This window comes from Dunckerocampus dactyliophorus, chromosome 21, assembly GCF_027744805.1.
Source record: "Dunckerocampus dactyliophorus isolate RoL2022-P2 chromosome 21, RoL_Ddac_1.1, whole genome shotgun sequence".
Classification (NCBI taxonomy): Eukaryota; Metazoa; Chordata; class Actinopteri; order Syngnathiformes; family Syngnathidae; genus Dunckerocampus; species Dunckerocampus dactyliophorus.
In genome coordinates, this window is record NC_072839.1 from 4122055 (window position 1) to 4136523 (window position 14469).

The 14469-nt window shown below is 43.3% G+C and overlaps 1 protein-coding gene across 8 annotated transcripts in view; it reads left to right on the forward strand.

Annotated features, from left to right (window-relative positions):
- Positions 1-318: 318 nt before the first annotated feature.
- Positions 319-14469, forward strand: part of ctnnd2a (catenin (cadherin-associated protein), delta 2a) — a 245352-nt gene continuing 231201 nt past the window's right edge. For all 8 annotated transcript variants that reach the window (XM_054765059.1, XM_054765060.1, XM_054765061.1 and 5 more), the window contains exon 1: positions 319-646. The gene's annotated coding sequence lies outside the window, so the exon portion shown is untranslated. The remainder of the gene's footprint in view (positions 647-14469) is intronic.

Sequence of the window (14469 nt, forward strand, 5' to 3'; positions counted from 1 at the left end):
GAGGGCTGAGACGCTGCAGGTTTTCTCTCCAGCTAGTTTCTCCAGCAGGTGATTTAATTGATGAGCTTCATCCCTCAAATTAAAATCAGCTGCTGCAGTGACCGTCTGTCAAGAAAACCCGCAGTGTCTCGGCCCTCCATAGCACGAGTTTAACACCCCTGCACTAAAGTAACAAGTAAACGAAAAGCAGACGAGAGACAGGAGGAAACACCCAACCTGCCATGTCGCAGTTAGCCAGCAGAGGACGCTCGCCACTACATGATCGCAAAGGGCGTGCGTAATGCGTGCGCGCCCCAATGAGAGCGCGTGGCAGAACGAGAGGGCAGAGCGGATGTCTGTCTGCCTCCTTTCCGGTGCTGTCGCTCGCGCAGTCGCCGCAGTGCTTCGCCGCTCTTCCCTGCCCTCTCACCTCCACTCCTCCCCGCTAAAGGAAGCTGGTTCTCCCTTGTCACATCCTCCTTCGGATGCATCTGCCCCTTTCACGCCGCCGGCAAATGCACGCTCCCCTCGCTGCAACTCTGGAAGCAGGACGCGGCGGCCGGACGCGCGGTTCCCTCGCCAACTGAGCCGAGACAAGGTGCACCAGGGGCGGAAGGCGAAACGAGGAGACTCCGGTGGCTGTGACGGTGGTCTGGATCTCATTTAGGTAAGTCATTGCGTTCATTTATCTTGTGTTGTGAGGGTGTGTGGGACGTGCTCGGTGTCGGTTGCACACACTTGAACATGCATGGTGGAGTGTATTTTGTGTATTAATCTTATCTGGAGTCCAATGTGTGTTTGGATTCATCACTTATCTGCAAAAGTGCTCTCGTGTGGCTGAATATAACCTTGCCAAAAGTGAAGTTGTCATGTTTTAAAGTTAGAGGGGTGACACAAGGATATGCACAGGACTCTTGTGGTGATAAATGGACATTTTTTGCAGTAGAGGGATTGCACTGGCAGTTTGTCAAGGGCGTGCAATGCATCCTGCTGATGAGGTGCAGGTAGAGGAGGATGAGTGTTGGGGGTGGTGTTATTAGGCATCATGTGGGGGACATGCACAGCCCCACACTGCATGTCAGCACTTTGACAGGAGCGTGATGGACAGTATCATCACGCAGCGGGGAGGGTGTGATTGTACACACCAAGGTCTCACTATATGGCATTGACCCCCCGTCTTGTCAGGTTGGGGTTGAGAAGACACGTGCAAGTGCAAAGCTTTGGCTTGCATGTTCTTGAGCGGTTCCTGCGAAGCGAGGGTGTGGATGCAGTTGCACGAGTGGCATTCAAGGACATGTTGGACCCAACGTGACGTTTCCAGCACTTAAAAATGCACGTTTGCTCCCAGGCTGCAAATGTCAACAGCCAAGGTTGCAAAAGCAGTACAGTGGAGGTCAAACAGATGATTTAGGACATGTTCAACTGTTCAAACATACATAACTGCCTTTAAAATGTCAAAAGAAGCGACGTATTAAAGTGTAAAAACCAACACGATGCTCAGTGTTAGGGATGCACTTTGTGAAACTGGGCAAAACGTCCCATATATTTGTGTTTTTGAACAGTCTCAGGGGTCCCACAAGACTCAGACTGTTTTAAAAGAGATTTTCCAAAGCACGACTTGCTGTTGGTTCCTTCACGCCTGTCAAACACTCAAACCTGTTTTCCTACGAGTCGGTTTTCGACAGCAATGCTGGTTTACGTAGACCGTCTCGGTTATCATAGAATATTATGCAAAACAAACTAGACAGTGTGCCCTACATGGTATCATTCCGTGGGCTCGAGTGCCCAAATAATGCACCCTACGCGTTGCTGACTCACTGTCTCTGCTTTTTTTTTAATTTTTATTTATTTTTTTTTTTTACTGAGCTAAATAACCCACCATGGGACCAAAGAAAGTTGCGGGTGCCAGCAGTTTGATAGCCAATGAAAAACACTATTGAGTCTTCAATAACGGTACCATTTGTGTGAAATAATCATTTTGCATCGTTTTCTGCACGTATAACCCTAATTATCCTCGATTATTATTGTGTGTCTGGAATGGATTCATAGGATTTACATGACTTCTTAAGGGAGAATTGCTGCAGTTTTGTATGTTCTGTTTTTGTCTGACCTTTTTGGAAGCGCAAGTTTGATTTTAAGATGTGTAGCGAAGCCTTTTTTTATTCCCTTTGTTGCCTTGAACTTCAAAACTGATCATTGGCACGCCTCTTCTGTCAAAAGTGAAGCAAACAAGTGCTGGAGATGACATGTTTCCCCCATTTGCTGCCCATAAACAGTCTCGCAGGAGCTCCAGGATTCATTTTGAGATGTGTAGCAAAGCCTTCTTAACAAAATGTTTTTGCCTTCCTTACCTGCAATTTCAAAACTGATTGTTTGAGTTCCTCTCGTGTCACAGGTGAAGAGAACAACTGAGGGAGATGAGATGTTTCCCCCATTTGGTGCCCATAAACAGTCTCTTAGGAGCTCCAGGATTCATTTTGAGATGTGTAGTGAAGCCTTTTTAAAAGCAGGTTTTTCCATCATTACCTGAAACTTCAAAACTGATTGTTTGAGTGCCTTTGCTATCAAAAGTGAAGCAAACAAGTGAGGGGGTTGAGATATTTCCCCCATTTGGTGCCCATAAAAAGTCTCTAGGGAGCTCCAGGATTCATTTTAATGCGTGTAGCGAAGCCTTTTTGTGTTTTAAACAAAGCTGTACTTCAGATGATATTTTTCCCCATTTGGGTGTCTTGGGGGGTTCATTGTGTCCCATCTGACATCGCACATGTTGCCAGTGTGTCCCTTTGAATAAAGCAAGGCAAAGAACAAGCAAGGCACAGCCGCATACTCCATCATTGTGGTGTTTCCTGATGTTTTTGCATGGTGCCTTTTGAAGAATCCCCACCCGGGTCACAAACATGTACAGCCCACGAGATGTCATTTTGAAAACACATATGCGACCCACAAATTCTCATAACATGCAATTAAAAATGTGATCTGGTCGCGTTATATAGTTGAGTACGTCCAGCATGGCTCTCTGGAGACTCCGATCATGAGTGCGGGAGCTATTCTCGTGCCGTCTTTCTTTATTTTGCCTGAAGATGAGCTTCCTGTCTGTCCAGCGTTCGTCCCTTGTGTGCGTGTGAAGCCTCGTCCTTCAACACGGACACCGCTTTAGCTAATTCACACACTAGCGCCGGGCTAATGGCTAATCACTATGCAGCAGCGGCACAACACAGCAGTCTTTATAGTGTTGGAGTTGAGACGGGGGGGGGGGCAAACCTAGCCGTCGGTGCCTATTGATCGGTCGGGGGGGCTGCTGCTGCTGTTGGCTGGCGTCCACAAGGATGGAGTGCTGACGACAGTCCAAAGAGCGCGGCCGTGATGAGCCGGCCTGGCAGAGTAATGCTGATGACAAGGGAGGAGTTTGCATCAATAGTTAGTCCGCCTGGAGCGATTTACTCTTTTTGCTTTTTCAATCCATCAGTGGGGAGCGGGTGGGGCTTGTTTTCAGCCAATTTTTCTGTCATTCCTTGCTTTCCGCTTTGATTTTTTTTTTTTTCTTCCTGGGAATTATCGGAAAAGTAAGACGACACACTGAGCAGCCAGTGTGCGACTCCAGGAGCGCGGTGCTATGATTAAGCTTGACCTTTGACGCCCCTTTCAAAGCGTGCACCACCAAAATGTTCTACTCTTGTATTTTGTACTTGATATCAGCTTGGGACCACTTCCTCTTGGCACACGAGTGGTGAAATGTCAACGCGTCGTCCTGATGCTCCTCCACGCTCGTTTGTAATTGACAGTCTTCACAGTCGTACTCGTGTTTTTACATCACATCACATGATTAGCATATAAATTACATCCCAGCCTGCTTTGGCGAGCTTACGGTATCTGAGAAGCGTTTACTTGTCATGTTTACACGTTGGAGTGTTGGTTAGCAGCTCTGTGATGCTTGACTTTCAGCAGTCACGACAGAGCTGCAACAGTTAATCCAGGATTAAGTGTCCAGTATCGGTACCACGTTTTGATACCAGCGTCGTTTCCGATATCACCTGCAGAGATTTCCGATCCATGGGCCACGTCTGTGCTTTCATCTTGCCAGCAAACATAGCCCGAAGAGTATCAGCAGACGTACACTTAGCTAGAAGAACATCAGCAAGCGTAACTACAAGGATGTCAGCAAACATAGCCAAAAAAATATCAGTAAAGTAGCTAGAAGAATGTCAGCAAATGTAGCCAAAAAAGTGTCAGCAAACATGGCCAAAAGAGTATCAGCAAACGGAACTAGAAGAGTATCAGCAAACATAGCTAGAATGTCAGAAAACATAGCCAAAAGAGCATCAGCAATCACAGGCAAAAGAGCATCAAACGTAGCTAGAAGAGTATCAGTAAAAATAGCCCAAAGATTACCAGCAAAAATAGCCGAAAGACTATCAAAAAACTTTGCCAGAAGACTGTCAGCAAATGTAGACAGAAGAATATTATTAAACATAGCTACAAGAATATCAGCAAATGTAACTACAAGAATGTCAGCAAACATAATTCGAAGACTATTAGCAAGTCTAACTAGAAGAATAGCAGCAAACACATCCAAAAGAGTAGCAGCAAGCATAGCTAGAAGAATATCAGCAAAGTGGCTAGAACAATACCAGCAAACGTAGCCAGAAAAATATCAGTAAAGTAGCTAGAACAATATCAGCAAAGGTAGCCAAAAGAGCATCAACAAACGGAACTAGAAGAGTATCAGCAAACATAGCTAGAAGAATATCAGGAAATGTAGCCAAAAAGGTGTCAGCAAACATGGCCAAAAGAGTATCAGCAAGTGTAGCCAAAAGAGCATCTGCAAACAGAACTAGAAGCATATCAGCAAACTTAGCGAGAAGAATATCAGCAAACGTAGCCAAAGGAGAATGTCAGCGTACGTATCTGTTGTTCATTAAAGCAAACAGAGGTCTGGTATCGGCAGATACCCACATTCAGGCACCGGGATCGGAAGTGAAAGTGTCTCGGTGCATCCCTTTTCTGTGTGTAGAGCAGCTCAGGCCTGTGTGACGGAGGGGGACAGACGAGTCTCTGCAGAAAAGTGATATTTTCTATCATTTCTGCGTGTTTGTTTATTTGTTGTGGATTCACGCACGCCGCCGTGCTTGACTTTCACCCTTGGCACGTCTTTGTAGGACTTCAAAACCGCCCCATTTGGTGTGATTTTTGAGTCAAGCTTGATGGTCCCGCCGCATGTTTTACCGCCACTTGAGCGCCGTTGCGGTTAAAAAGGGAAAAAGGCGGGACTTACTTAGATTAAGCGCTCTTCCTACCTCCCTCTTGTTGGCGGAGATGTGTCACGGCTGGACCACAGTGGAGTGACACTGGCTGCGTGCTTGCCTGCTGCTTTGATTGCATTTTGATGGACACATGGGAGGTGTTGACAGCCTCCATCTGCCCATCAGTCATTCATGCTTCTGGTTCATATTGTGGACTACCGTTAGCTCCTTTAATAGCATGTACATGCAGTATATATATAATGTGTGTTTAAAAGAAAAAAATACACAATGCGCCACCGCTAATGGCCATTTTTACAATGTTCCCCATAATTGTCCCAAGATGAAACACACGTTAAGCACCATTAAACCTGTAGCATCACTCGTCTTTGCTTTCACCGTACAGTGTAGCATCCAGCATGGCCGTCCTACGGGGCCGCGTTTAAAGCGAGCCGCTAATGTGGGATAATGACCGTTATCTTAGCAGCTGCTGATCTCAGCACGTCCTTCTTATGATGAGTTGCCCGATTTGAGTCCGAGGCCTCGATCACACGAGTGTCCCTGAATCCGCCGCCGCTGGCAAGGATGTTGGCTCGTCACTGACCTTGTGAGCGCGACACGAGGCAATGGAAGAGCATATATTGTGTACAGCGTATGACGTCGGGTGCACCCGCGCGCTTGGAATCTGCCCAATTTACAAACGTAACAGTCGGGGTTGATTGTAACGGCGTCTCAAAGCAATTGAGGCAAGAAATCGAGTGCACTGCTTGGCTGCAACCAGCAGGGGCGCTGTATATTCAGCCTCAAAGGAAAAGCATTCTGCTCGGGACAACGCTGGCTTCGAAGCAGGAGTTCAGAACATTGAGCGAGCCATTCTCCCATCCCATTTCCAGGATATCAAAAATGTATTGTCCTAAGTTTGTTCTTGTAACTTTCTTGTGTTTTCCAGCAATTTTAATGTCATTTTTCATTGTCAACATGTAGCATTCGCTCGTTACATGTTTTTTCCTGGAAAAAACACCCTTTTAAATTTTTATTAGCATTTTTTTATTCTGGACCTGTTTTTTTTTTCCTTTTTCAGTGTGACCCTAAAACTAACATTTGGAATCCTTTTTGTTCAAATTCTTAGTTTTTATTATAACCATTTTTTCCTTGAAAAATCCAACTTTTCCAACTTAATATTACTTTTTTTTTCAGATTTTTTTTCCAAATCATAATTTTATTCTTGGAGCTGCTTTTTCACTTTTTATTTGTATTATTAATTTTATTTAATGGTATTTATTGAATTATTTTTAAAACCATATTACAATAATTTTCATATTATTGTCGAACTTTATTGATTTTTTTTCTTGTAATTTTCAATTTTTTCATTTGTTTTTTTAAATATTGCAACTATTTGCCACGCTTGCTTTTTCCATTTTTATTTGTATTTATTTTATTTAGTGTTATTTCATTTATTTCCATGTTTTTGTTCAAGATAATATTACATGTTTTCCTCATTTCATTGTCTAACTTTGCTGTTTTGTTTTCTCGTAATTGTCTTTCTTTTTCTTTTGTGTTTAGCGTTCACATTTCTAATACTAAAATTTGACATTCACTTGTTAAAATGATTTTCCTTTATTATTACTGCATTTTTTTCTTGAAAAATACTCTTCTAATAATAAAATATTATATATATATAATTATATATTATATTATATAATAATAAAATAATCTTGAATTTCACTTAATTAAAATTAATTTCAAAATAATTTTCCATATTTTCCTTCCAAGTCGTAATTTTCTTTTTTATTTTATTTTATGTATTTATCAATCTTATTTTTACAATTTGCATTTTCCGAACACTCCCAGGTATTGAAGTGTCTTCATGAAAGAAAGTGTTTGTTCTTCAGGTTGCCAGGGCCAGGGCATTGCCAGGGCATCACACCGACAGCTACTGGACTTCCAACATTATGATGACCTCCATTTAGCCACTAAAACATCAGAAACACTTCTTGGGATTTTCTCCCCCCTCACTGTCGCCTTTTCCCGGTCAGGGCTCGTCCCGCCGGATGCCCTTCCTTACGCAAGGCTGGCCAGGATGGAAGCCACGCCCTCTTCCGTGACGTGTGCATCGTTACACAACAAACGTAAACATCGTTCATTTTGTGAAGGCATTGAATCCCAATAGATGGCCGGGGGGGGGTTGGTGGGGGGGGTGCTGTACAGTACTTGATATTATTATTAAGTATTTTAGTTTGGTTAGCACCTGTTGGAGATGTTGCAACACCAGCGTAACCTCACCATCTGCTGACTTCCTACTTTAAAACTTGAAACTTTTGACTTTGTGTTGCAGATGAGGGCCAGGTAGCCTTTTCGGGTATAAAACAAAGAATTCTTTCAAGCATGCGTCGCATATTTCAGCTTCCGGTCAAAAGTAAGCCTCAGTGAGATTATTTCCTTTTATTTTTTAGCTTGTCTGGAGCGTCGTCGGGCTTTTTAATCTCCCCGTTGTCAATGTATCATGCTCTTTTTGGGGCTTATTAGGGGAAGAAAGGGTGCATTTGCACGGATGCTGCCACAGTAATCTGAAGCATTCAGTGAGCTGCTGCACGTTGTACGGAGTACTGATAAATGGGGGGAGGATTTGGGACGAGGTAGCGATGTGTCAGCGTTGGAACGGCTCCAGCGGGCTGGCAGCATGCGTGTACGTGTGCATCCCTTGCTTCTCGTTCTCTCCCGTCTTCGTCTTCTAATGAACCCTCCGTAGATGGGACTCCCTCCGTCATTCGTCCTCCCCGCCGCTCTATTGTACTCCCGCTCAGCCCGGGAGACAAAGAAAGAAATGATGGCAATAAGAGGAGGAGAGAAAAGAGAGATGGGGAATATGTGAAGTGGCAAAGCGGCGTGAAGGTACACGGGGTTAAGGATGCAGGTGGGACAGGAGGGAATTCACAGGAAGGGGTAAGTGGCGAAAATGATGGGGGAGATGGAGTGTAAAGTGAAAGACGGGGAGGTGGAGGATGGAGCACTCGTGAGGTGTGGAGCGCAACAACCATCAACAGAAGATGCGGGAAGCCCGCAGACGGCTGCATCGTGCTGCATTTCAAGCACGCCAGCGACGGGGGAAGGACGTCTGTTGGCGTCACATCTGGACGTCGCTCGGGCTGCTTGCTGTGCTGCATTTAATCACCGCCTCAGCCGGGACGCGCGCCGGAGTCAGTTTAGCAGCAACGCGGAGCCCAGTAGGGCCCGTTCTCGCCGCTTTCTTCTGACACGTGTGTTTCCTTTTACTTTAGAGACGAGAAGAAAGCCACGGCTTAGATGTTGCACGCAAAAAAGGTGTCATGTTTTACATTTTTGTTTTTATTTCTACTTTTATTTTTATCTCAGGACCCATCTAGCGGTCTTACCTAGTCAGACTCGAGACGATCCCACCGAGTCATTGAGCAAGAACCATGAGAGGCAAAACACTTGCAGGATGAACACTTCACAGGCATAGTTTTATGTTTACATTTATTATTATTGATTCAAATGAATTCATTTAATTCATTTTTTATTTGAAAAAATAAAGTTAGTAATGGCCATTTTGCATTTTGCATTAGAGCTTATTTTTAAAATTATTAATAATTGGCATTTTACATTTCCTTCATCCACTGTGGGAAAAAAAATTATAGAATTTTTTTCAATTATATTTGAAATGCTTTAAAAAATATTTTCATAATTATATATATATATATATATATATATATATATATATATATATATATATATATATATAAAATATTGAATAAATAATATATCATTTTATATATATATAATAATAATAATTGATATATTAATGATATGAATTAATAGTTAAATAATAATACAAAAATAATGAAAGTTAAAGTTGAATTTCCCTCTGAATGTTCTGAACTCCTGTTTCCCTATCAATGTCATATTGAGTAAACCATTACTGCCCGTTAGCTCAACTTGCTAACGTCTTCTTTAGACAGCAAGCCCGACTAGCATACGTACAAAATGAGCATGAATGTATTTCTTTTTAAATATTATTATCATTGGTTGGCTACATTTTCCTCGCTAAAAATGAAGGATTTCTTTATTTTATTTCTTTATTTTTTTTTTAGAAGAGATGAGAGAAGCTCCCTGAATGTTCTGAACTCCTGTTTCCATGCTTGAGGAGAACAATGCTTCCGTGGGGTTTTGACTGGCAATGACTCGGTTAATCTGTGTTGCAAGTATGGTTTTTAAAGAGCGACCCATTCTCTGAACGTTCTGGACTCCTGTTTCCATGCCGTTGAGCGAAGCACTGTGTCATGTTTCACACGGCAGCCGCGCCAACCTCCTTTCAGACGGGTTTAGCCGGGGGTGTTGTCTGTCATCGCGTCCGAGAGAGAGAAAGCAGCTGTGAAACATAATTTCAGCCGCAGCAACGAGTGTTTTTATTAGGTTGTTCATTTATTGATGCGTGCTGACGCCGGAGAGCTGCGGCCAGTCTCGGCTCCTGCTGTCCGCGCCGTTTGATTTCATTTTCCCTGAGCTAACAGAGGCGTCTCCGTGCGCCACATGCTTCCTGTCGCCGCATGCTCAAATTCAGCGGTTTAGCGTTTAACTCGGGATGTCACGCAACAGTTGGTTTATTTTCACATCCGCGGTGCGTCACATGCTGGCGGGTACGCAGGAATTGGGACGGTACGGAGACTACAGTATTGATGCAAGTAGTGCACATGTTTTATTGTGCTGCTGTTGGTGGGCCATGAATTATATACCACCGACACTGCAGGAGCAGAGCTTTGCTTCTTATTGTGCACAAGCGTGCAGCGGATGCTGGAGAATTGAAGCCCTTGAGAAGGTAAATTAAAGGAGCCTCTTCAAGTCAAATCCGTCTTTTGTTAAATTCACTGAGCGCACCTCATTTTCCACTCATGTGATGCGCCGCACGCCTCGCCCCAAAAAAGTTCAACTCAATTTGCTCCAAGCATGCACTTTCTATTGGTTCCGAGAGAACAGAATTCAACCGAAAGTAGTTTTCGGAATGCAGTAATCCCTCGTCGAGCAGACCCGACCGTCATGCATGAATTTGGGAAGCCTTATTTTTAAACCAAATATTTTTGTAGTTCAACCTGTTGGCGACCTTCTAAATACGGTTTTTAACATGATTAGAGCCCTCTAGACATGAAAGAACACCCCCACAGTCTCCTTTACACTCCTATTCCCCTATATAATAGACATAATAAGAGAAAATAAGACATATAAGACATAAATAATACATAACATAGACTCACACGTTAGCATTGGGAGAGTTCCGTCTTTTTTTATTTTTATTTTTTTAACTTCCTGTTGTGGCTGTTGTCTCATCAATGTAACACTACTGACGCCTAGTGGCCAGTGTGTAATACTACATATATCACGTCTTGGAATGAGTCTTCTGAATGCCTTATATTTTAGTTCATACAGTAGAGCCATTTTGTGCCTAATTTAGATTGCCACCCCTATGTGAGTAATAGTCTCACCTTGGCCCCCCCAACGGAAAATCTCAGGCTCCACCGCTGCTAGCACGGGAAGTGCTGCTCGAACCGCCACATGTTTACACTAGGGACCGTCAATAAATTACTATTGCACTGAAGAGTTTGTTAAAAAAAAAAAAAGTCATATATTGTAAATCACGCGCCAAATGAATGTATCACTGTTATAAAGCACAGGTTACGGGTGTAAAATAAATAAAATCCGTCCGTGGATGCACCTCACGCCCCGTGAGTGAGCTGGGTGGATAACGAGGAAGTCTTGTGTTGCTGGAACGGACGGAGACGGCGAAACGTTTGTGCTGCGTTGGAAGCGAGTACAGCTGTTGGCGTGTTAAGGAGATAAACTCTACAAAACAAAAGCGCCAAGACGGGAAAAGTTACCTGCACAATGTCACCTTCAAGCGCTTGTTGCAGGTGGCTGATTCTGCATTCATTTAGCACCAAGCTACTTAGCAACATACTACAGTAATCCCTCATTTATCACAGTTAATCGGGTCAAGAGCCGACCGTGATAAGTGAAAGTAGGATTCATTATTTATAAATGGAATATTTTCGTTGTTAGAGCATAGAAAACTTGTTTGCGGCCGTCTAAATACAATTATTAACATCATTAGACCCCTCTAGACATGACATAACACTCCTACGGTAAACATAATAAGAGAAAATAAGACATATTGGACATAAATAAGACACATAACATAGCCTCACATGTTGGCAAGGGGAGACTTTATTTTGTTTTTTTTTGACAGTGTACTTCCTGCGGTGGTTATTGTCTCATCAGTGTAACATTACTGACACCTAGTGACCAGTATAGGACACTACTTGTCATCACAGCGTCTTTGAATGCGTTTTCTGAATGCCTTATATTTGTATTTTTGTTAATTTAGCCATTTTTATGCTTGAAAAGGCTTAATTTAGAAAAAAAATATAAATTTGCTTAAGTATGCATATCTTTTCAAAAGGTTGACGCTGCGAAGTTTGAAGCTCAAAAGGGCGCTTGAGATTAGCATTAGCTAATATGGAATAGAAAAGTATGGGGCTGTTGTCTCATCGATGTCATGTCACTGACACCTAGTGGCCAGTGTAGGATACTGCATAGTATATTTAGTTCATTATTATGCTTGAAAAAACTTACCTTAATTCAATTTAATTTGATTTAATTCATAAAATTATCTTAAATATGCATTTAAAAGTCCAGCATGATTTAAAAATCCGTCTATTTTTGGGAAGAGTGAGGCCTGACTGTATTTTGTTCTAATAAAGAATAAAAAAGCCTATAAGATTTAAGTCAGAAGACAGTGGAATATTACAAATGTAGCAGTTTTTTTTTCTGACAATTTTGCCTATTTTTCATCTTTGGTGGTCTTTTCTTCCCTCACGGCAAACAAGGTCAACCCAAAGTGTGTTCTTGTTAGCCATCCCGCAGACAGCGATGCTATTTGGGCCATCAGACGCCAGTCAAATCCATGCTGACAACTTGTTTTTCCGCCATTTCCTCCCTAATGCACGACATTCGGTGAAAGACTTGGCGACTTGTGACATTTTTGTGTGCAAAAGCAAAAGGCTTGCCGTCACTCATTTGGCGTCACGCCGCCTGCTAAATTGTGTTTCATGTTGCCTCTTCATTGCGTGTGATGTGGCCCGCGCGGCCGTAATAAAATAAATCCCAACTTGGCCCCGGCTGCAGCGACACCGAGCGCGCACGTTCATTTCGCTCATCCCTGCCTTGCGTGGATGCATAATTCATCACGCAATAACAACTCTGTTGATATGTGCGTATCATTGAACTTACATGTTGTGCAGCTCATGAATTTGAAAGGGTTTACGTACGCGCTAACGCATGGGCTCTTTTGTCTCCTGCTTATGAGGAACGGGATGAATGATGTCTCAGTTGTATGTTTTCAAGCGTGGCATTGCTGTGTTTTGTCACCTCCACGTACCCATAATGGATGGCGTGTAGCAGGTCGGTGGCGGTGCATTTCGGTGTCTCAAGTGGGCGTTGAAAGTCAAGAAATGCGCTGGCGCCAACAAAAGGCTCAAAGTGACCATCTGGTATTTTAATTAGTGCTGTCATTTTGTCTTTCAGCGATGATCGGACGTGCATTTTGCTAACTAAAGCGATTGGGTTCAATTTGCACGACGTTGGCTTGTGCAGAGGCCAGAAATGATACGGCAGTTATCGACGGCAGGCGAGATGTACCCCACGCTGTTGTGTAGGCCAATTAGGCTCACAAAGTGCAGCCTTTAGAGCGGCAGACAAGCAGCAAAGAAAGCGAGAATGCCTTTTAAGAGACGAGCACAATATCTGTCTTTTTCTGCGCCTCGCTTTTGGCTTTGTTTCGCCGCGCTGCTGGAGAGACAGGATGACACAAAGTGTTGATTTTATTTACTTTTTGTAGCTGCACGGGTGTCCGTGTGCCAGCCTTGCAATGCTCGTTTTGGACTAAATTGGAATTTTGTTATGCAAATTGGTTTCAGATGTGGTTTGGCGCCGTGCTGCTGACGTTTTGCTTCTGTCACTTTTGTCTTTTTGTGGGCAATCAAGAAATGGCGTAGTCATTTCCTGCTACGCTGACAATGAATAAGTCAACACAGCCGTTATTGGAGAAATGGATGTGTGGTCACCTGACAGGGAACAAGTTCATATTGTGGCCAAAGCTGCACAGGCTGTCCCTGGAATCCTCTTCCTCTCCTGCATGAAGACACCACGGAGTGTGAGAGGCCACATTGGCAAAAATATACCCAATCTTTCCATCGTAAGTATTTACGAGAATAAAGTGGTAATGTTGCATCATCGTGTCATACGTGAAGGAAGGAAGCTTTCCTCTTGCGTCAGGCAAGCTTTTATTTGCGACGTGGCAGCAAACAAACAGACGAGCATGTCCAGCCCTTCTCACTTCCGCCTTCCTTACCCCGCTCCCTTTTCATAGCTGTCCCAGGCAATGCCTGTTATGACAGAGTATCCAAATAATATGAGAACTGACGGGACAAAACTCGCAATATTACGAGAATAAAGTAGTACATTTACAAATAGAATTCTGAGATGAATTGAATATTCTGTTGTAACAGGCATTGCCTGAGACAGCTATGAAAAGGGGGGACTGATGTGACCTTTGGCCTTAGGCAAAGGTAACATTACGACTTCTTTCTCGTAAATTTCCGACACTTTATTCTTATAAATGTACGACTTTATTCTCGTGATATTACAAGTTTTTTTCTCGTAGATTTATGACAGTAAAGTCACACGGAAAAAAAAGTTACAAGATTTCCGAGAAAAAAAGTCGGAAATTTCCGAGAAAAAAGTTGTAAATTTACGATTTTATTGTCAAAATCTGAGATTATTTTAATACTCTGTCGTATCGGGCATTGTCTGGACAGCTATGAAAAGGGGGGACTTACGCGACCTTTGGCCTTTGCGTCACAATGTCACCGTCCGTGTCACAGTTTCCCCTCAATGAACCGCAGCTCCCCAGTGATGTCGGCACTCATACAGCGTACCCATACGTACACCGCCATGCTTCTGTACTGCAGGAAAGACACAACACAGTTTGTGTGTCAGCGACTCTCAACCGGGTGCTCCGCTTCGCGCTGCAGGTCACTTCCAGTTCTTTTGGTCTCATGTGACTTGTTTCTGATTTTCATGTTTTTTTCCAAATGTGACTCAGCCTGGTTTGTATGTACAGGAGCTACAACTCAGTATGCATCCGATCTGCTGCAGTCTGAACGGTCAGGTCGCATATATTCGA